Raw genomic sequence first — 23,764 nt, 5'->3', positions numbered from 1 at the left:
TATTTTTAGGCTTGGTCAAGTTGTTTACAAGTGCCCACTTGAGTCCCTGAAAACAAATTAGGAAAAAATGATTTGCTACATGTCTTTAGCTGGCTAGCAAGTTCACCAATTCATGATTTAAAAACTGTCCGGGTGTTCACAATTGACACATTGTGGAATCTACAGATAGTTGGTTTAGTTATTCATCTCTAAACAGCCGATAAGCAGGATGAGATCGCTTGCTAGCTAGCAATCGCGTCTGACGTGTTAGCTATCTAGCTTGGCAACGAGCTTACTCAACATTTAAATTCACAATTCATATGAAAGTAATTTGTTGAACATTTTACATAATTTGGTGAATAAATACACTTTATACTTACATTTCACAAAGTTATTGCTTATTCTTCTGGAAAATGTTATCCCAAGCGGGGACTTCTGTCTGCCATTAATTCAGTATTTTTTTTGCTGCGCCGCAAGGTGTTATGGAATAGCCTCCCTGGTGAAGGATACATGAGATTGGGACATGCCAATTTTGATGTCCTGTCTAGAAATTCTGCCACAAAAGGCAGCATCCTTATTATCACCAGCTGATGTTTTATTAAACCATCAATACACGCTAAATTCACCCACACAGCTGATTTCAATTGCAACCATTATTGGTCACGTCATCACCGCTCCCTAAAAGATGCTTGAAACCAAAGTCTTTCAATATATGTTTGCCCTCTGGTTGGTATTGTCATCGCAACAACTTAGTCTTTTTTGAACAGACTAAGGGGCGTTATATCTATTTGACAAGCATTCCGTTCAATAGAAATAAAGTATGTCCTCGTTTACCACAGCAAATCTACTGTGGCAATTTACCCAACACTTTGTATGAATGGAAACTAATGTTGGTGTAGCCCAGTGGTTCCCAACCAGGGGTACTAGGCCTACCCACAGGTGGTACTTGAGAAGACCTGCAGTATAAGACCATAGGCTTATTGGTAAAATGCACGAGGGGGTACTTTAGGGGTACTCCTAGCAGAGCAAAGAACAGTTGGTGGTACAGTGACTGAAAAAGGTTGGGAACCACTGGTGTAGCCTACTGACTTACTATTTTATCAGTTTCCTATTTATGTTATCCAAAAGTGTCTGGTATGATCTGTTCTTATCCAGGTCAATATTTGAAATGTGTAACTACATACTGTAAATCGGGGGATTGAGTTATTTGTGCCAGAAGGGCGTGGGCCGGTATTGAACTCACGCGACATGGTAGGCCTATAGACAGGTTGGTTGTTTGGCAACAAAACCAAAACGTGCGCTACTATGGGTCAAAACAGACTGGGTTGGTTTAGATTGTTGACAACATGTAAGCTATATTTTGTCTCCAATGTTTATTGAAAACAGAAATAAATTTGCACAATGAGGACTTGTTGTCTGTCAAATACATCTTTACAGTTGTTGGTTAGCTAGCTAAACTGAATGTTCAGTTCATTCGTAACCTTAGGATACACTAGACAATTGTATGTCGTGGCCTAGTGGAGACCAATATCAATCTTGTGTTATTATGCTATATACTGTAAAACAGCAGTTGTTGATGTGTGTGGCTGCATTTCAGATACATTTTTGTACATTTGAATGTTGCAGTAATAAGCCCTAGGCCTAGCGTTTGAGCCAGCGAGATAGAACAATTTTGATAGCAAGACCTGATACCAATGACTCGACTGCCCCCGCATGGAGAGAAAGAGAACTGCTCAATTTCAGCCACTCACAAAGCTCATTTGAATTTCCTGATGCATCAGGAACATTCTCTGCGACAAAAGAGTAATACAGTTAAAATCAAGGCCTCCTGTAGCTCAATTGGTAGAGCATGGCGCTTGCAACGCCAGGGTTGTCGGTTTGATTCCCACAGGGGGCCAGTATGAAAAATGTATGCACTCACTAACTGTAAGTCGCTCTGGATAAGAGCGTCTGCTAAATAAAAAAATAAAAGAGGTTTGGAACCACCAAAACTCTTCCTAGAGATGGTTGCCCGGCCAACCTGAGCAATTGGGGAAGAAGGGCCTTGGTCAGGGAGGTGACCAAGAACCCGATGGTCACTCTGACAGAGCTCCAGAGTTCCTCTGTGGAGATGGGACAACCTTCCAGAAGGATAACCATCTCTGCAGCACTCCACCAATCTGGCCTTTATGGTAGAGTGGCCAAACGAAAGCCACTCCTCAGTAAAAGGCACATGACAGCCCGTTTAGAGTTTGCCAAAAGGCACCTAGAGGACAAGATTCTCTGGTCTGATGAAACCAAGATTAAACTCTTTGGCCTGAATGCCAAGCATCACGTCTGGAGGAAACCTGGCACCATCCCTATGGTGAAGCATGGTGGTGGCAGCATCATGCTGTGGAGATGTTTTTCAGGGACTGGGAGACTAGTTAGGATGGAGGGAAAGATGAATGGAGCAAAGTACAGAGAGATCCTTGATGAAAACCTCAGACTGGGGTGAAGGTTCACCTTCACTAGGACAACGATCCTAAGCACACAGCCAAGACAATGCAGAAGTGGCTTCGGGACAAGTCTCTGAATGCCCTTGAGTGGACCAGCCAGAGCCCGGACTTGGACCCGATCAAACATCTCTGGAGCGACCTGAAAATAGCTGTGCAGCGACGCTCCCCATCCAACCTGACAGAGCTTGAGAGGATCTGCAGAGAAGAATGGGAGAAACTCCCCAAATACAGTTGTTCCAAGCTTGTAGCGTCATACCCAAGAAGACTTGAGGCTGTAATCGCTGCCAAAGGTGCTTCAACAAAGTAATGAGTAAAGGGTCTGAATACTTATGTAAATGTAATATTTCTATTTTTTATTTTTAATACATTTGCAAACATTTCTAAAAACCTGTTTTTGCTTTAATCAATTTTTGAATATGGCTGTAACGTAACAAAATGTGAAAAAAGTCAAGGGGTCTGAATACTTTCCAAATGCACTGTATATAAAAAAAGATTTAAGATGTCTTTGGTATATAATTGGCTTAGTCTATAGGCTACTCCAAAATTAACAATAATATGCCATTTAGCAGACGTTTTTATCCAAAGTGACTTACAGTCATGTGTGCATACATTTTTATGTATGGGTGGTCCCGGGGATCGAACCCACTACCTTGGTGTTACAAGCGCCGTGCTCTACCAGCTGAGCTACAGAGGACCACAACTTGAGTCATCGCCTTTGAGTGTGGACTGTACTATTATGCATACTGGATGAAAAATTCAAGGACATTTTTTATCTATTTTGATGTGCTGTTACATTGGTATTGGTGTTTCGTGTCTAAAGCGCTAAGGGTGTTGTTGTGACATGTCATTTGTGACATGCATCATGAGCAAAGTCATTGTAGCCTATCATTTTACGTCCCCTGTGAGAACCATGAGCACGGGCTGACTTGGCTTTGCTGTACCGCAGCCAAAGCCTGCCAGCAGCCTTCCTACTTAAGGTTGCACCGTGTCCATGTCAATGTAGAAAAATGCATGTCTCTTATGGAAGATGCCAAAACTTTGGAGATGCTGCAACCTGGTCTCGGAGCATTTCGTATTATTCTGTATGTAAATCCGAGACACTTCATTTAGTATGATGTTACGTTTCATATGGTATGTATTAATTTGTGGATGTCCATCACCCATTTTGTATGATATGTTACGAATTACAAATCGTATTATATGTTACGAATTTGCTAAATGTACAATTTGTTATGAATTTGCAAAATGTACAATATGTTACGAATTTGTTAAACATATGATATGTTCAGAAATTCTAGCTAGGTGGCTAACGTTGGCTAGACTAGGGATTAGGGTTAAGGTTAGGGTTAAGTTTAGGAGTTAGGGTAAAGGGTTAAGCGTAGGGTTAGGGGAAGGGTTAGCTAAAAGGGTTAGGGTTAGGGGAAGGGTTAGCTAACATGCTAAGTAGTTGCAAAGTAGCTATAAAGTAGTAAGTAGTTGAAAAGTTGCTAATTAGCTAAAATGCTAAAGTTGTTCATGATGAGATTCAAACTCGCAACATTTGGGTTGCCAGACCATTGCGGTATACGCCCACCCATCCACCCCGATCAACAACCCTAGCTTTAATTAACCATCTGTCTTGTGCAACCATACCAAACATAACATATCATACTACACTGAACAAAAATATAAATGCAACATGTAAAGTGTTGGTCCCATGTTTCATAAGCTGAAATAAAAGATCCCAGAAATTTGTTTACATCCCTGTTAGTGAGCATTTCTCCTTTGTCAAGATAATCCATTCACCTGATGGGTGTGGCATATCAAGAAGCTGATTAAACAGCCTGATCATTACACTGGTGCACCTTGTGCTGGGGACAATAAAAGGCCACTCTAAAATTTGCAATGCCACAGATGTCTCAAGTTTTGAGGGAGCGTGCAATTGGCAAGCTGACTGCAGGAATATCCACCAGAGCTGTTGTCAGATAATTTAATGTTCATTTCTCTACCATAAGCCACCTCCAACGTCGTTTTAGAGAATTTGGCAGTACGTCCAACCGGCCACACAACCGCAGACCACGTGTAACCACGCCAGCCCGGGACCTCCACATCCGGCTTCTTCACCTGCGGGATCATCTGAGACCAGCCACCAGGACGAAACTGTGGGTTTGCACAACCAAAGAATTTCTGCACAAACTGTCAGAAACCATTTCAGGGAAGCTCATCTGTGTGCTCGTCCTCGTCATCCTCACCAGGGTCTTGACCTGACTGCAGTTCGGCGTCGTAACCGACTTCAGTGGAAAAATGCTCACCTTCGATGGTCACTGGCACGCTGGAGAAGTGTGCTCTTCACGGATTCATCCCTGTTTCAACTGTACCAGGCAGCGATGTTATTTTATTTACAGCCTAAACTAGATGGGTTAGGTCTAGCTACAAAGCAGGATCAATGCGTTATAGCCAATTAATTTGCTTACATTTAGGAAATAGGTTTGAAATGGGCATGGATTGTTTTAATTGATTAAACCAACCCATGTTATTTTAGTGATATTAAGATAAGGGTGGTGTACCAGAACTCTAAGATTGTAATAGGTTAGCCCTGACACTTGACTAGTGCAGGGTTGATACTTGACTAAGCGAGGGGTGAGGTTTGAGGAGGAGGAATGGTGGAGTTCCTAATATGTATTCCGTACATCAGTGTAGTGTGCGCCGTGCTGATCCCAGTTGTCGCATGTGATTATGGCTGAGAAAAATATCCTGCTGTAGCCTCCAAATAATATTTTCAAGCTTCTTGAAATGTAATTTTAATTGTATTCTGGAAATATTGCAACTTTATTCTCGAAATATTGCAACTTTTCACGAAATGTAATCTAGACTTTATTCTCAAATGTATTTATCTAAGTACCACCACACATCACCGTTATTAGTTTTTCTCTTCACTTGGCCCTAATACTCTTCTCTACAAATGCGTATGGAAATGACATTAAGCTTAATATCTCTGTCATGGTTAGCTAAGTGGCACATCAGGGAAACAGCTGAGGCTCCCAGAGTACTGCATCTTATTTCTAAAAGTAATTTTAGGTTAAGAGGAGCTGCAGGCTTTTACATAACCAAAACACCTCCATTTATGTTTTTTTTTATTCATAAAACAACTAGATAAGCCTTGGAGTATCTTTTTGTTTTTTTATTTCACATTTATTTAACCAGGTAAGCCAGTTGAGAACAAGTTCTCATTTACAACTGCGACCTGGCCAAGATAAAGCAAAGCAGTGCGATAAAAACAACAACAACAGAGTTACATATGGAATAAACAAAAACAAAACGTACAGTCAATAACACAATAGAAAATCTATATACAGTGTGTGCAAATGTAGTAAGTTATGGAGGTAAGGCAATAAATAGGCCATAGTGCAAAATAATTACAATTTAGTATTAACACTGGAGTGATAGATGTGCAGAAGATGATGTGCAAATATAGATACTGGGGTGCAAATGAGCAAAATAAATAACAATGTAAATAACAATATGGGGATGAGGTAGTTGGGTGGGCTAATTACAGATGGGCTGTGTACAGGTGCAGTGATCGGTAAGCTGCTCTGACAACTGATGCTTAAAGTTAGTGAGGGAGATAAGTGTCTCCAGTTTCAGAGATTTTTGCAGTTCGTTCCAGTCATTTGCAGCAGAGAACTGGAAGGAATGGCAGCCAATGGAGGTGTTGGCTTTGGGGATGACCAGTGAGATATACCTGCTGGAACGCATACTACGGGTGGGTGTTGCTATGGTGACCAATGATCTAAGACAAGGCAGGGATTTGCCTAGAAGTGATTTATAGATGACCTGGAGCCAGTGGGTTTGGCGACTAATATGTAGTGAGGGCCAGCCAACGAGAGCATACAGGTCACAATGGTGGGTAGTATATGGGGCTTTGGTGACAAAACAGATGGCACTGTGATAGACCACATCCAATTTGCTGAGTAGAATGTTGGAAGCTATTTTGTAAATGACATCGCCGAAGTCAAGAATCGGTAGGATAGTCAGTTTTACGAGGGCATGTTTAGCAGCATGAGTGAAGGAGGCTTTGTTGCGAAATAGGAAGCCGATTCTAGATTTAACTTTGTATTGGAGATGCTTAATGTGAGTCTGGAAGGAGAGTTTGTGGTCTAACCAGACACCTAGTTATTTGTAGTTGTCCACATATTCTAAGTCAGACCTGCCGAGAGTAGTGATTCTAGTCGGGTGGGCGGGTGCAAGGAGCATTCGATTGAAGCCACGGAAAGAGTGTTGTATGGCATTGAAGCTCGTTTGGAGGTTTGTTAACACAGTGTCCAGTGAAGGGCCAGATGTATAGAAAAGGTGTCGTCTGCGTAGAGGTGGATCTGAGCGTCACCAGCAGCAAGAGCGACATCATTGATATAAACAGAGAATAGAGTCGGCCCGAGAATTGAACCCTGTGGCACCCCCATAGAGACTGCCAGAGGTCCAGACAACAGGCCCTCCGATTTGACACATTGAACTCTATCTGAAAAGTAGTTGGTGAACCAGGCGAGGCAGTCATTTGAGAAACCAAGGCTATTTAGTCTGCCAATAAGAATGCGGTGATTGACAGAGTCAAAAGCCTTGGCCAGGTCGATGAAGAAGGCTGCACAGTAATGTATTTTATCGATCGCGGTTATTATATCGTTTAGGACCTTGAGCGTGGCTGAGTTGCACCCATCACCAGCTCGGAAACCAGATTGCATAGCGGAGAAGGTACGGTGGGATTAGAAATGGTCAGTGATTTGTTTGTTAACTAGGCTTTCAAATACTTTCGAAAGGCAGGCCAGGATGGATATAGGTCTGTAACAGTTTGGATCTAGAGTGTCACCCACTTTGAAGAGGGGGATGACCGCGGCAGCTTTCCAATCTCTGGGGATCTCAGACGATACGAAAGAGAGGTTGAACAGGCTAGTAATAGTAGTAATAATGTTGCGACAATTTTGGCGGCTAATTTTAGAAAGAAAGGGTCCAGATTGTAACTGAACAACTGAATCACTGGACATTAACACCGGATCGCAACTAGCTAGCCGCAACCGAATGGATGTTGCTGTTGGATAATCAGCCTTGAGCTAGCCTCGAGTCAGGCCCATATCCCGGCCATCTACCTCTCTATCTACCGGACGGGAGTAGCCAGCTAACTAGCTACTTGCTATTAGCCACCGTTTGCGTTTTTTCACCATTGTCCGTGGCCTGCACTACCTACCAGCCAGCTCTAGCCTGGACTATTATCGGCCAGTCTGCACTGTCTGCACAGCGCGTTATCAACCCAGAACATATCGGTTTTTCTGTCGGAATCACTGAATCACTGGACCTTTAACACTGGATCATCGCAACTAGCTAGCTGCAACCAAATTGATGTTGTTGTTGGCTAATCAGCCTTGAGCTAGCCTCGAGTCAGGCCCATCTCCCGGCTATCTACCTCTCTGTCAACCAGGACGGGACCTCCTAGAGTCGACACGGAGCCCCGCCGATCCATCACGACTGGTCTGCCGACGTAATCGTCTGTGGTTTCAACAGGCTTCCCGTTGCGACGACCACGAAGATCCATCTGCTAGCCCCAGCCCGCTAGCACACACAAACAACAGCCGTGCTTCCTGCTAGCCTGTGCTGTAGCACCAATTTGAACTGCTCTCGGACTCACATATTGCTGTTCACTGGACCTTATGATCACTCAGCTGCACAGCTGATGCCTGCTGGACTGTTCCTTTACAAGGTACCCTGTCCTGTTTATCTGTTTAGCCTCAGCCCAAACTTTCATCGCCATTACCAGTTGTTGTCTTAGCTCTCTCAAATAACACCTGTGATTGCTTTATGCCTCTCTCCCATGTCAATATGCCTTGCCTATTGCTGTTCCAGTTAGTTCTTATTATACAATTTCACTGTAGAGCCCCAAGTCCCTCTCAAACTGCCTCAAATAGTTCCTTTGTTCCACCCCGCATACACGCGGAGACCGGCTCAATCGGTGCCTCCAGTGATGCTATCTCTTTCATTGTTACCCAACGCTTAGGTTTACCTCCACTGTACTCATATCCTTCCATATCCTTGTCTGTACATAATGCCCTGAATCTATTCTACAACACCAGGAAATATGCCCCCTTTATTCTCTGTACCCAATGCACTAAAAGACCAGTTCTTAAAGCCTTTAGCCGTATCCTTATTCTAGTCCTCCTCTGTTCCTCTAGTGATATAGAGGTTAACCCAGGCCCTGCAGCCCCCAGTATCACTCCTACTCCCCAGGAGCTATCATTTGTTGACTTCTGTAACCGTAAAAGCATTGGTTTTTTTGCACGTTAACATCAGAAGCCTCCTCCCTAAGTTTGAGTTATTCACTGCGTTAGCACACTCCGCCAACCCTGATGTTCTAGCAGTGTCTGAATCCTGGCTTAGGAAGGCCACCAAAAATTCAGACATTTCCATCCCCAACTACAACATTTTCCATCTAGATAGAACTGCCAAAGGGGGTGGAGTTGCAATCTACTATAGAGATAGCCTGCAGAGCTCTATCATACTATCCAGGTCTGTGCCCAAACAGTTTGAGCTCCTACTTCTAAAAATCCACCTTTCTCACTGTTGCCGCTTGCTACCGACCCCCCTCAGCCCCCAGCTGTGTCCTGGACACCATATATGAATTGATTGCCCCCCATCTATCCTAAGAGTTCGTACTGCTTGGTGACCTAAACTGGGATATGCTTAACACCCCGGCCATCCTACAATCCAAACTAGATGCCCTCAATCTCACACAAATTATCAAGGAACCTTCCAGGTACAACCCTAAATCCGTAAACATGGGCACCCTTATAGATATCATCCTGACTAACTTACCCTCTAAATAAACCTCCGCTGTCTTCAACCAGGATCTCAGCGATCATTGCCTTATTGCCTGCGTCAGTAACGGGTCCGCGGTCAAACGACCACCCCTCATCACTGTCAAACACTCCCTAAAACACTTTAGCGAGCAGGCCTTCCTAATTGACCTGGTGTCAGTAGAGGATGCCTGGTTGTTCTTTAAAAGTGCTTTCCTCTCAATCTTAAATAAGCATGCCCCATTCAAAAAATTCAGAACTAAGAACAGATATAGCCCCTGGTTCTCCTCAGACTTGACTACCCTTGACCAGCACAAAAACATCCTGTGGCGTACTGCATTAGCATCGAATAGCATCTGCAATGTTTGTGCAGGGCATTTCATCCAGCCATTATAAAGAAATCTCACAAATATTTTTATTTGACTTTACTTTTTCTTTGCCTTTCATTTTCCTTAACTATTGCAGTCTGGTAATATCTCAAGGCTTCTGCATTGTGTGTTTGTGTGTGTTCACCCCAGACTTGACTGCCCTTGACCAGCACAAAAACATCATGTGGCGTACTGCATTAGCACCGAACAGCACCCCCGATATGCAACTTTTCAGGGAAGTCAGGAACCAATATACACAATCAGTTAGGAAAGCAAAAGCTAGCTTTTTCAAACAGAAATTTGCATCCTGTAGCATTAACTCCAAAAAGTTTTGGGACACTGTAAAGTCCATGGAGAATAAGAGCACCTCCTCCCATCTGCCCACTGCACTGAGGCTAGGAAACACTATCACCACCGATAAATCTACAATAATCAAGAATTTCAACAAGCATTTTGCTACGGCTGGCCATGCTTTCCACCTGGCTACCACTACCCCGGTCACCAGCTCTGCACCCTCCGCTGCAATTTGCCCATGCAAATAGCCTGTTCAACCTCTCTTTCGTAACGTCTGAGATCCCCAGAGATTGGAAAGCTGCCGCGGTCATCCCCTTCTTCAAAGGGGGTGACACTCTAGATCCAAACGGTTACAGACCTATATCCATCCTGCCCTGCCTTTCGAAAGTTTTTGAAAGCCAAGTTAACAAAAAGATCACCGACCATTTCGAATCACACCGTACCTTCTCCGCTATGCAATCCGGTTTCCGAGCTGGTCATGGGTGCACCTCAGCCACGCTCAAGGTCCTAAACGATATTATAACCGTGATCGATAAAAGACAGTTCTGTGCAGCCGTCTTCATCGACCTGGCCAAGGCTTTCGACTCTGTCAACCAGAGGTTTATTTGAACAGTGAGAGACAGAATAACAACAAAAAAATCCAGAAAAACGCATGTCAAAAATGTTATAAATTGATTTGCATTTTAATGGGGGTGCCACAGGGCTCAATTATTTGGCCGACTCTTTTCTCTGTGTATATCAATGATGTCGCTCTTGCTGCTGGTGATTCTCAGATCCACCTCTACGCAGACGACACCATTTTGTATACATCTGGCCCTTCATTGGACACTGTGTTAACAAACCTCCAAACGAGCTTCAATGCCATACAATACTCCTTCAGTAGCCTCCAACTGCTCTTAAACACAAGTAAAACTAAATGCATGCTCTTCAATCGAACGCTGCTGGTACCCGCCCACCCGACTAGAATCACTACTCTCGACGGGTCTGACCTAGAGTATGTGGACAACTACAAATACCTTTCGCAACAAAGCCTCCTTCACTCATGCTGCCAAACATGCCCTCGTAAAACTGACTATCCTACCGATCCTTGACTTCGGCGATGTCATTTACAAAATAGCCTCCAATACTCTACTCAGCAAATTGGATGTACTCTATCACAGTGCCATCCGTTTTGTCACCAAAGCCCCATATATTACCCACCACTGTGACCTGTACGCTCTTGTTGGCTGGTCCTCACTACATATTCGTCGCCAAACCCACTGGCTCCAGGTCATCTATAAATCACTGCTAGGCAAATCCCCGCCTTATCTTAGATCATTGGTCACCATAGCGTAGTATGCGCTCCAGCAGGTATATCTCACTGGTCATCCCCAAAGACAACACCTCCTTTGGCCGCCATTCCTTCCAGTTCTCTGCTGCCAATGACTGGAACGAACTGCAAAAATCTCTGAAGCTGGAGACTCTTATCTCCTTCACTAACTTTAAGCATCAGTTGTTAGAGCACATTACCGATCACTGCACCTGTACACAGCCCATCTGAAATTAGCTCACATAACTACCTCATCCCCATATTGTTATTTATTTTGCTCATTTGCACCCCAGTATCTCTATTTGCACATCATCTCTTGCACATCTATCATTCCAGTGTTAATACTAATTGTAATTATTTTGCACTATGGCCTAATTAATTGCCTTACCTCCATAATTTACTACATTCGCACACACTGTATATATATTTTCTGTTCTATTTTTGACTTTATGTTTTGTTTACCCCATATGTAACTCTGTGTTGTTGTTTTTATCGCACTGCTTTTCTTTATCTTGGCCAGGTCGCAGTTGTAAATGATAACTTGTTCTCAACTGGCTTACCTGGTTAAATAAAGGTGAAATAAAAATAGTCTAGCCCAGCTGATTTGTAAGGGTCCAGATTTTGCAGCTCTTTCAGAACATCAGCTGTCTGAAATTTGTGTGAAGGAGAAGCGGGGGGGGCACGGACAAGTTGCAGCGGAGGGTGCAGAGCTGGTGGCCGGGGTAGGGGTAGCCAGGTGGAAAGCATGGCCAGCCGTAGAAAAATGCTTATTGAAATTCTCGATTATCGTACATTTGTCGGTGGTGACAGTGTTTCCTAGCCTCAGTGCAGTGGGAAGCTGGGAGGAGGTGCTTTTATTCTCCATGGACTTTACAGTGTCCCAAAACCTTTTGGAGTTAGTTCTACAGGATGCAAATTTCTGTTTGAAAAAGCTAGCCTTTGCTTTCCTAACTGATAGTGTATATTGGTTCCTGACTTCCCTGAAAAGTTGCATATCGCGGGGGCTGTTCGGTGCTAATGCAGTACGACACAGGATGTTTTTGTGCTGGTCAAGGGCAGTCAAGTCTGGGGTGAACACACACAAACATACAATGCAGAAGCCTTGAGATATTAGCAGACTGCAATAGTCAAGGAAAATGAAAGGCAAAGAAAAAGTAAAGTCAAATAAAAATATTTGTGAGATATCTTTATAATGGCTGGATTAAATGCCCTGCACAAACATTGCAGATGTTTGTGACAAATGAGATAGCACAATAAAGACAAATTCCCTATGGTAGTCTGCAGCACGAACAGAGCATTCCATGGATATAGTAGCCTACATCTCGATACTCATCAGAGCAAGTGCACTTTTCATCAAGTTTGATTTTGTATTATTTGGCATGATTGCATTGCACAATTTTTTAAAAGATAGAAAGCCTATACTTAGTCTGTGTTGGGTCATATCTGCACTGAAGGTATGACATTGACAAGATATTTCAGGTAAAATTGCAAAGTGGTGATGGCATGGCAGAGACGAGGGCACTGCCAGATAGGATGGGATTGGATAACTCTTTGCTACTGTCTCTTCTTGAAAACGTGAGAAACCAGCCCAATGCCTAAGCTTCCTCTTCTACAACCGGCATGCTTTGCGGTTTGTTGTCATGGCGGCTCACTGATGAAGTAGGAAAAGAGAGCAGGAGGGAGGAAGATGGTGGAAGTGGATGCCGGGGTTGAATCGAGCAGCGTGTTGAGCAAAGTTGGTGAAGATGAATGGTGGTGTCAAAGAATGGAACAAAAATGAAATGATCTAAAGTTGGAGTGGAGGACAGATCTTCGTGTATGTCGGATAATTATTATTTTATTGTTGGGATGCATTTGTTGATTAAGGATGCATTTGTGGTGGGGACCGCAGCAGCCCGCCCATTAGGGCGTTAGGGGCGGCGCCCCACTTGTGATTGGTAAAATAAAAACACACTTGTGATTGGTCAAACAAAGAAAGTAAATAGATATATGATAATATTATATAATTCATGGATTAGGAGTACACCACATCAGTCACTGGCTTCATCAATAATAATAATATAATAATCAATAATAATCAATAAGTGCATCAATGACGTTGTTCCCACAGTGACCGTACGTACCCCAACCAGAAGCCATGGATTACAGGCAACATCTGCACTGAGCTAAAGGGTAGAGCTGCCGCTTTCAAGGAGTGGGAATCTAACCCGGACGCTTATAAGAAATCCCGCTATGCCCGGCGACAAACCATCAAACAGGCAAAGAGTCAATACAGGACTAACATTGAATCGTACTACACTGGCTCTGACGCTCGTCGGATGTGGCAGGGCTTGCAAACTATTACAGACTACAAAGGGAAGCACAGCCGCGAGCTGCCCAGTGATACACGCCTACCAGACGAGCTAAATCACTTCTATGCTCGCTTCGAGGCAAGCAACACTGAAGCATACATGAGAGCATCTGCTGTTTCCGGATGACTGTGTGATCATACTCTCCGTAGGCGATGTGAGTAACACTTTTAAGCAGGTCAACATTCACAAGGCCGCAGGACGTGTACTCCGAGCATGCGCTGACCAACTGGCAAGTGTCTTCACTGACATTTTCAACATGTCCCTGACTGAGTCTGTAATACCAACATGTTTCAAGCAGACCACCATAGTCCCTGTGCCCAAGAACACTAAGACAACCTGCCTAAATTACTACCGACCCGTAGCACTCACATCTGTAGCCATGAAGTGCATTGAAAGGCTGGTCATGGCTCACATAAACACCATTATCCCAGAAATACCGCCCCAACAGATCCACAGATGATGCAATCTCTATTGCACCACACTGCCCTTTCCCACCTGGACAAGAGGAACACCTACGTGAGAATGCTATTCATTGACTACAGCTCAGCGTTCAACACCATAGTGCCCTCAAAGCTCATCACTAAGCTGACCCTGGGACTAAACACCTCCCTCTGCAACTGGATCCTGGACTTCCTGACGGTCGTCCCCAGGTGGTAAGGGTAGATAACAACACATCTGCCACGCTGATCCTCAACACGGGGGCCCCTCAGGGGTGCGTGCTCAGTCCTTTCCTGTACTCCTGTTCACCCGTGACTGCATGGCCAGGCACGACTCCAACACCATGATTAAGTTTGCCGACGACACAACAGTGGTAGGCCTGATCACCGACAACGATGAGACAGCCTATTGGGAAGAGGTCAGAGACCTGGCCGTGTGGTGCCAGGATAACAACCTCTCCCTCAACGTGATCAAGACAAAGGAGATGATTGTGGACTACAGGAAAAAAAAGAGTGTCGCCAGATTGACTTTAGATGCAGTATAACGTTAGGTAGCTAGCTAATTTTCCCCCAACATCGGACACCCCCTAACTTCGGACACTCTCTAGCGGTTGGAGGACTAAATCACCTCGAGTTCAACATTTAAATGGACCGGAAATTAACGGTAAGTTTTGCGACTGACCACCGATTTTCATTGCAATTTTTGTAAGTTAAGTTAGGTTTTGAGAGTTTTCAAAAAAGTTATATACATACACATTTTGTGGGACACGCTGTATATTGTAAAATTCGACTGTGCAACAGACCACACCTCATTTAATATCCAACCTTTTACCTCTGAAATATAGCTAACGGACTTTCTAATGTTGCTAGCTTAGTTGCTAAATGTTGATAGAACTGCTAAGTAAGCAAAAAGGAAAGAAATTGTAAGGATTAGATAATACACATCACGAAAACAGCTGAATGTTGTCAAGCTTGACCTTTTCAGAATTGGAGTCCTTTGACGGGGGCGTTTTACACAATCTGTAAAAATTAATTTAGAACTTTGAACCATTAACTTTTTGACACCAATCACTGTTGGCTATGTTTAATCTTACAACAGCTACATATAGGCAGTATTTTGTCTAATGTTACAATGTATGCATCAATATTAAACTAATTGGGACACACATTTTCATTACAGATAACATCAAACAAAAAACATGGGTACACTTTCAGTTATTGTGAAAACATTCATATGGAGGACTAAAAGTGCCACAATTAAATAAATAAATACACCATTAAATAATTACTTAAATGTGTCATTAATTAATTAAATGTGTCATTAATTAATTCAAATTAGAATTAAATACATAAATGTGTAATTACCGTAAATGTATCATTAATTAATTCAAATACCGATTCATTTTATGTAAAATACATATATAATTATTTCACTATTTACATTTACATTTCATGGTCCTGCGTTGGAGTGATTCATGAATTACTTAAAACTGTCAAACTGACCCATCAAAAGTTGGTAGGCGGAACCTAACGCCTGATTGGTTACCCTCTGCATCAAGCCAAGACAAATCAATTCCGGATAATGGATTGATGCAGAGCTACTGAACACATTCCAATACACTGGGTGGCGCTATTCACCTCTACGTTGGTTTAGGGGGGGGAAGCATAAACCTAGCTAGTTCGCTAATCGGCTAAATGGTGTTAGCTGGCTTGAGCATCCCAAGATAGAAGTAGAGGCTGTTTTAGCTGACTGGTGACCATTGAGCTGTTACGTTTTTCTGTGTTGCAGCGGAGGTAGCAAGGCTCTTTGCGCCATATAACATTGGAGCCAGAAGGAATATGACGAGACGACCAGCACAAGTCCAAGTTAGCCGAAGAAGCTACACACACACTGTCTGTTGTTTGGCTGACCACAATGCGGATATAATTCCAAGCGTACTGTTTAAAGCTGAACTTCTTACTTCAGGACTTGGAGAGCAAAAAGTAACATTTTCAGGTCAGTGCGAAACTAGGCATTTACCAAAAGTAAAAAAGGTTTGTACTGTCTGTGGCTTGTTGAAATTATTTGCATTTCTTTTTATAGTGACTCAAACTTAATTGGTGTTCATAGTGTCAATAATAGTTATCACAGGCTTATTTGCTTAATTTAAGGTGAGGTGAGTTATGATTTTGTTTTGTTTTTTTCTCCAGGGAATGACCACGATCCCATGGTTATAACAAATAAACTGATGGAAGTGTTTCCGAAGCTCCAACAAGGGGGAGGCTTTGAATTTCTAAAACTTGTAGGATCTACTCGCAGTCGAAATCTTGCGTTGCTTCAGTGTCCCAGCACTGGATACACCCTTGCCTATCTGAAAGATCCATCGACGATGATTGGACAGGCTACAATCTACATACGTCCACTTCAACAGGATCTACCCTTAGATTGTGTACATACATTTACAGAGACTTAGTTTAATACATAATCAAAACAAAGATTACTGGTGACTTTTAATCATTAATTAAAAGACATTTGTTGTTGTTGTTAGGAGAGCTCACGTCCTGCCTCTGGTCCAGTCATCCCCTGCATCACTTGTCAGAAGGAAGTTCCCTTTTCAGAGATGAAGCTGCACAGATTGAGCTGCAATGGGTATGTACTTCTTAAAGCAATGCAAGGGTAGCATAATTTATTTTCTTTGGGAATATGTCTCTCTTATTGTTGTGCACACAAATAAGCGAGTATGACCATCATTTCAATTGTGTTAACTTCAAGGACACCCATGCAGGAATCAGAAAGAGAACAAGAGGGAGGCCAAAGTGAAGAAAATGATAGTGAGACAGCCCTAGTCAGTGACAGTGTTCCAGTGAGGCCTGAAACATCAGCTGAGAGTGCAGTAGTACCGGCAGTGATTGTCAACGAGGAGTTGGATCGCAAAGAAACAGACAGTGGTTTGTGTCATCACAATAGTGTTGCTATAAGATTGTGTGTAACTGAAAAGTTAATAGAAAGATAACACCTGTAGGATATAATTAGATAAGATAATACAGTTACAGACAATTAATAACATGCAACTGGGTTTTTCTATTTTTCTAATATTTAGTTGTAGTTGTTTAGTAGTGCTGTTTTTATGTCAACACAGCGTTGTGACAGGTTCTGAAGATGTTGGGTCTCACGTTTTGTCAGTGAAATGAACAGAATTTTCCTCCTGTTCTGTAGAGTGAGAGGATATCTGTATATGCAGGTAACATGCCAACTCACAATATGTCTCTCTGTAATAGATAACTTTATTGTTGTTGTTTGTTTAGAATGGAAGCTTATTAAAGAACCCACTCAAGCTGCCAAAGTTTTCAAAGAGAATCTGCTAAGGGAACATGCAACTGGGAAACCACTTAGAATGAAGATGGATGTAAGGGACTCTGAAGAGGACAGGGAACGGGAGCTTCTCTTATTCTATAAACAGCAGCAAGAATGGGCATGTCCACTTCATTGTACTCTGGTTGGTAAGTAATATAACATTTATAATATAAATACATCAGTACAGTTTATACCACTCAAGTAGCTTATATGGAATTGTTAAATGGGAGAATGGAATGCACAAAATTATATAATTGATAAAAATGTTATATGTATCTATGTGAATATTGTGCACAATATACTCTTGTTATCTGGAATAATCAATATTAAGGATGCTATTCTAGAATTACAGCCAATAGAAGTTTTTCTCCCTTTCTTGTTAAATGTTACCAAATCCAGTTACCTGTATTAGGCCGCCACTTTTCTTCCAGTGTTATTATCAGTATTTTATTTCAGGTGATGTTGCTATCGGAGAGGGAGTGATGCGGTACTTTATGACAACAATCATATCCAAACTCCAGTTTGGATTCAGTCTAGATCTTGGTAAGTATCTTACTAATTTTTTGAAGGTTAATCCATCTATAAATTGCAGAAATGTCTGTCTGTAGCGCATGTCTCTCAGTTAGTCCGATGGATTTCAAACTTGACAGGTGTCTTGCTCTGGTCACGAGTAAGTGCAGTGCCAAGTTTGACGACGTTTGGATAAACGCAAAAGATAGCGTTACATATATAGGTAAAAGAAGCACACATTGGCTTTTGCCGCTCTTGCTGCTTGCCATTCTCACACTGCATGCAACGCTGACTGAGCACCTGTTTGTGTCGTGACTCACTCTACACCGCCTCTCTCTATGCGCGCGCACACACACACACGCGTACACGTACGTTCTGGTGGTTGATGAACGCGGATATGTGCTGTTTAGCGGAGGGCCGGTGGGCAATGTTTTGTGTCAGGTAAGTCTGTAGTAGGGTATACAGGGGAATTGAATTTGAAGTGGTTTGGGGTCCTTCTGTAAGTCATTTTGGAGTAGGCTACAATTTGGTTTAAGTGAATTCTACAAGCAGCAATACCACAGGCCAAGTAATCGCCACTAGTATGATGTAATATATCTATCTATCTATCTATCTATCATACATTTTTATTTAATGTATTTAAGAGGTTAATTGTTGTGACTTTATTCCCTGCTCTCTTGGTACTTTACAGGAGGAATGGGCCGAACACTGCTATTTGAGGGTGAACCTGACCATCTTGTTCCAGCAGCATCAGAGGCACTTATTGAAAGCAACCTCTTCCGGGTTGCAGGAAGGATGTTGGGCCACACCTTTCTGCATGATGGTCCCCATGTCACAGGACTAAGTCCTGCTGTAATTCATGTACTGTTCAATGGGGACCCTGAAATGGCTACTGTTGTTACAGAAGACTGTCCTGATCTGCACATCAGGAGCATCATAGAACTGGTATGTAACCTAAAAGAAACTTTGCCATGTAAAAAATATTGCTTGGGCAGATATAATAACTTGTATGGTCTTAATTCTAGCTTGAACATGAAGATCTTACACCGGAACAGAAGGACACAGTTTCAGATCTTTCCATGTCTTGGGATCTTCCGGAATTGACACAAGTTCAGTGTCTTTGAAAACATTAACACACTGTGCAGTAGTTGACTTTTTTTTCTTCCATTTACTAAAATCAAACTGTTCTGCACCTTCAGTGCTAACAGTACAGCATTCATGTTAGTCATTCTGTGGACCATAATGAGACAGGAAGCTTCAAAGAAACAGCTTTTTTTCCTTTCTTTTAAAAGGAAAGTAAACTTTCAGTTTTTCCTTGCTTGTTCTAACACAACAAATAAAAACATGGGTTGGACATCAGTCTAAGATTCTTGATAACACTTCCACAGTCTCTACATATAGTCTAAGTGCATCAGTAACAGAAACTCCTGGAGCTGGCAAAATTGCAACCTCTTCATCTGAGAGCTCACGGGCCAGCTGAACCTCGGGGACTGACACAGTGCCTCGATGAAGGCAGTGAGGTCCGTTCCAATCGATCCCATATTCTTCAGGAACCTGAATGGATGACAAGCATAATCAGTCTTGTACTTAAAACTAGTTTGACATGTCCTTACACAAGATTGTTATTTTTGGTCACCAAGGCAGTGAGAAATGAAATGTTACTTATTCAGTTTTTTAAAATAATACAGCTTTGCATAGTATGCACTGTAGAAACTACAGCTCACAGGTTGATCTTTAAAAGCTCGGGAGATTTTAAAGAGACAATAATCTATAGTAAATGTTTCATTTAAAGTATCTATATACACATACATACATACATACATATACATACATATATACATACATACATATATTTATATATATATATATATACACATACACACATATATATACACATATACATATATATACACATATACATATATATACACACATAGATAGATAGATAGATAGATAGATACCACATGCTCGAACAGAGATGACCTGAGATTTTTTGCCTCCTATGATATTTTGCTTTTCTATGATTATATTATACCCTTTACAGCAGGGGCACATCCGGACAGCTGAGAATATTACTGTCAGATATTGTTCCACCTCTATTAAACAGGAGGCTAAAAATCACAGGACATGTCTATCCTGATGATACAAGTCAGCCGTCCTGAAATGTGTGTTTCTCTTCACATTTCTTCTACACATTCTACATCTCAGAGGCGATGTCTTTCCATAAGCGGGCTTCCTTCACCTTTCAAAGGGGCAGAGCTCCAAATTAAAAATACATTTAAATAATGCCCATATTATTATCTACTCACTTGGAACATGCACACCTCTTGCATTCAGGTGACCACGCATTAGCTTGTAGCCGGTGTTTGGATGACTTCTGTGAATTTCACTTACAATACGGTCTAACTCCTCATCATTCACAGCTGAATAGAGATCTGTCTTTCTGTACAAACAAGAAAAACACAACATCAAGTAATGTTACCTTAAACGTCATATTCTTTCCGAGTGTATGAGAGCAGCAATTCATAAACAGAAAACTCATGAATTTAGTGTAAATACCTTAAACTGTATTGTTGCATGCGCCTCCTGATGGTCCTCTTTGACACACCGAACATCGCTGCAATTTGAACTGCGGGAACTCCACAAAGAAGTTGATGCTCCAGAACTGCACTCGGTATGTCAAACGCCAAACGCCCCGGTCCCTGTGTGTGTTGGGCCTGAAGTGCCCTGGTACCAGAGAAGCGGTGGACAACTTCTTCTAGATTTGCAATCACTCTGTGGTCGATATCTTCGTCGGAAAGTGCGGAAATGACTCCAACAACTTCAATAAGTTCCTCTGCTTTACTAGCTACATGCTCTGGGTCAGCAGGTCCTGCTTCTACATCCTCTGCTAAGTTTAAAATGTCTCTAACCAACTCCCTGGAAAGTTCACGGAGATCCTCCATTGTCTCTATCCAGGTTGGCCTACTCTACTTCAGACCAAAGCAATGGATCAGACTAGATTCGCGTTAGCCCCGCCCACTGACTTTGATGGGTCAGTTTGACAGTTTTAAGTAATTCATGAATCACTGCAATGCAGGATCATGAAATGTAAATGTAAATAGTGAAATAATTATATATGTATTTTACATAAAATGAATCGGTATTTGAATTAATTAATGATACATTTAATTACACATTTATGTATTTAATTCTAATTTTAATTAATTAATGACACATTTAAGTAATTATTTAATGGTGTATTTATTTATTTAATTGTGGCACTTTTAGTCCTCCATACATTCAATGCCTTAGATTTGAAATGTAAATGTTTATACATATTCAGATTGAGTTATCTTTCTAAAATGTATATAATATGCCAAGTTATTTAGCTACATGTATTTACCACCACAGCATGGAGAAAGTCAAGAGGAAGCAGTGGAGTGAGGTGGACATGTTCCATGCCATGGAGGACTGCAGGGCAGGGATGGCTATCCGCCAGGCTGCCAAGGTTAGGCATCTTTTGTTTTTAGGAGATTACCACGTGTATGTGAATTTTATCTGCTAGTAACAGTTTTATTTTCTTATCTACCAAGGTGCATGGTGTACCTCGGCAGACCCTGGCGGACAGGCTGAGCGGCCGGGTGACCCATGGTTGTCGCAGTGGACCACCCACATTGCTTGAAAATTCTCTGGTGCAGTATCTACTGCGCCAGCCATGGGTTCCCCTTTACCAGACAGAGGCTGATGAAATACGGCAACAAAATACGCAGGTATTTGGCGTTCTATGTGTTTATGTATGTAGAATGCTGGACTGACTGTTATCAATGTGTGCGATGTAAATGTGGATGTGTAAGGTGATGCCAAAACAAACATTTTCATCCTGGATGGACAATTACACATTCTCCAGGGGAAACAATCCCACCACTGGGGAAGAGGTGGTGGGAAATGTTCAGGAGGAGGCACAATAACCTGAGCATGAGGACACCGGACACCCTGGACAGGGGGAGAGCTGAGTGTGCCACACGTCCGATGATGGACACCTTCTTCACTTCTTATGAGAAGCACTTGGAGGAGAGTGGGTTGAGGGAGAAACCAAGACAAATCTATAACTGCGATGAGTCTGGGGGCCAAGGAGCACATCACAGTGCTGGCCTGCTTCAACGCAGCTGGGGAGGATGTCCCCCCATTTATCATCTACCCCAAGTGTTTCCCCGGTGGCCACTACACACTGGGAGGCCCCCCCCCAAGCCTTGTATGGACTGTCAAACAGTGGCTACATTGACAGGGACCTTTTCAGGAAGTGGTTTCAGCACTTCATTAAGTATGCAGTGAAGGAGCGCCCTCTCTTTCTCCTCTTCGATGGGCACAAGAGCCACATGGACCTGGAGGTGCTCGCGGCGGCACTAAGGGAAGGGGTTATACTTCTTTGTCTTCCACCACACTGAACCCATGTCCTGCAGCCGCTGGACGTGGCATACTTTGGGCCTTTAAAGAAGAGTCCCTGTGGTCGCCACATGCCTCACCGGGGAGGAATACACTGCTATGGTGGTCACACCACCATAGCAGCCTCGTCTGGTGTCCCTGCCCCCTGCAATTTGAATACCGCCACCTCCACAGGTAAACACATGTTAAAAATGACTTATCTGTTTTATAAAACAGCAATGTAAAAAATTTATAAAAAGATCTCTCTTTACATATCTACAGTCCATAGCACCAGCCCTCAAGTCATCTCCACCTCCTCCAAAACCTCTGCAGCTTCCTCCAGAGGTATTGATGTAAAAAAAGTTGAAAAGGGTTTTGATGAAACATGCTCAGTCTAACACTACTTTTTCTCAAACTGCAGCACAGAAAAGGAAGCGAAAAGCTCCACCGGTCACGTCTGTCACGCCACCCATGGCACTACTCTCTCAGTTGTATCAATTACTATTGTTGTTGAAGAAGTTCTACATTTTGCAAAACCATATTCATCAATTTTATTCTTATTTATTTTTTTTATAAAAGAAGACACCACCTGCTGTGCTCGCTGCGGGGAGCATGATCTGCCTGCAAGCTCCCCTCAGGAGTGTAGATCCGAGGTGCCATGGGTGTGCTGTTACTTCTGCCAGCACTGGTTCCACTGCAGATGTGTGCAGTGGGATCAAGAGGTAGCGGTGGAGCTGAATTTTTATTGAGATTTTTTTGACAATAAAGGGATGGAGGTTGAGATTTAATTGTTTGTTTTGTTTGTGTTCATATGAACTTATTTATTTGTACAAAAAAATTAATGTCTAAAATATAATATATATTTATTGAACCCATCTTGTGTATTTCTTCCTTTACTTTCCAAGTGCATCTCTGCAACACAAACTCCAACAGTGTTTTCATTGTTTATGTCAATGCACATTACTGAAATTAAAGTTTTATTTGATGTAAATTATTAATACTCATATTTTAGTATTCAAATGTTATCTACTTTCTCAAAACATAAGATTAATCTGTAAAACAAATGATGAGACATTATTTGGTTACAACACGAATATGTTGGTGAAGAACCATTTTTTTAAGAGTCCACAGGAGGGCGCACCGGGCTACGCAATGAAAAGTTGACAGGCAAGTCATTATTTTTTACCGGAAGGCTAGCCAACTAGTCAACTATCTAGTAAACACTTCGGGTACGTGGCTGGTGTCTCTTTTTTGAACAAAATTAAACAGATATATCTTGTAATTTAACAAAATAGTAAGGTGGCCAATAACTGGGGGCCGTATGCCGATAATACGGGATGTATTTTTTTGCTAAACCGCTTATCAAAAAGCTGATAATAGTAGTATTTCCACTGAAACGTCAAACTTGCTAATTGCTAACCTGTTAGCTAACATTTTTACGACACCAATAATCACATAACATTGATGGCTTGATCACAAGATAACA

The 23,764-nt window shown here is 42.2% G+C and overlaps 1 long non-coding RNA gene across 2 annotated transcripts; it reads left to right on the top strand.

The window, feature by feature from the left end:
• The first annotated feature begins 16,557 nt into the window (after positions 1-16,557).
• Positions 16,558-19,227, top strand: LOC311135097. Of its 2 annotated transcripts, none has more exons than XR_014613738.1 (5): positions 16,558-16,659; positions 17,316-17,510; positions 17,821-17,907; positions 18,566-18,819; positions 18,900-19,227. It is a non-coding gene; the product is annotated as an uncharacterized lncRNA (long non-coding RNA). The 2 variants fall into 2 exon arrangements; XR_014613739.1 differs by lacking the exon at positions 16,558-16,659 and adding an exon at positions 16,782-16,958.
• The last annotated feature ends 4,537 nt before the right edge of the window (positions 19,228-23,764 follow it).

This window comes from Coregonus lavaretus (assembly GCF_964263955.1).
Source record: "Coregonus lavaretus genome assembly, chromosome: 9".
NCBI classification, from domain to species: Eukaryota; Metazoa; Chordata; class Actinopteri; order Salmoniformes; family Salmonidae; genus Coregonus; species Coregonus lavaretus.
This window is presented reverse-complemented; position numbering and strand designations above follow the sequence as displayed.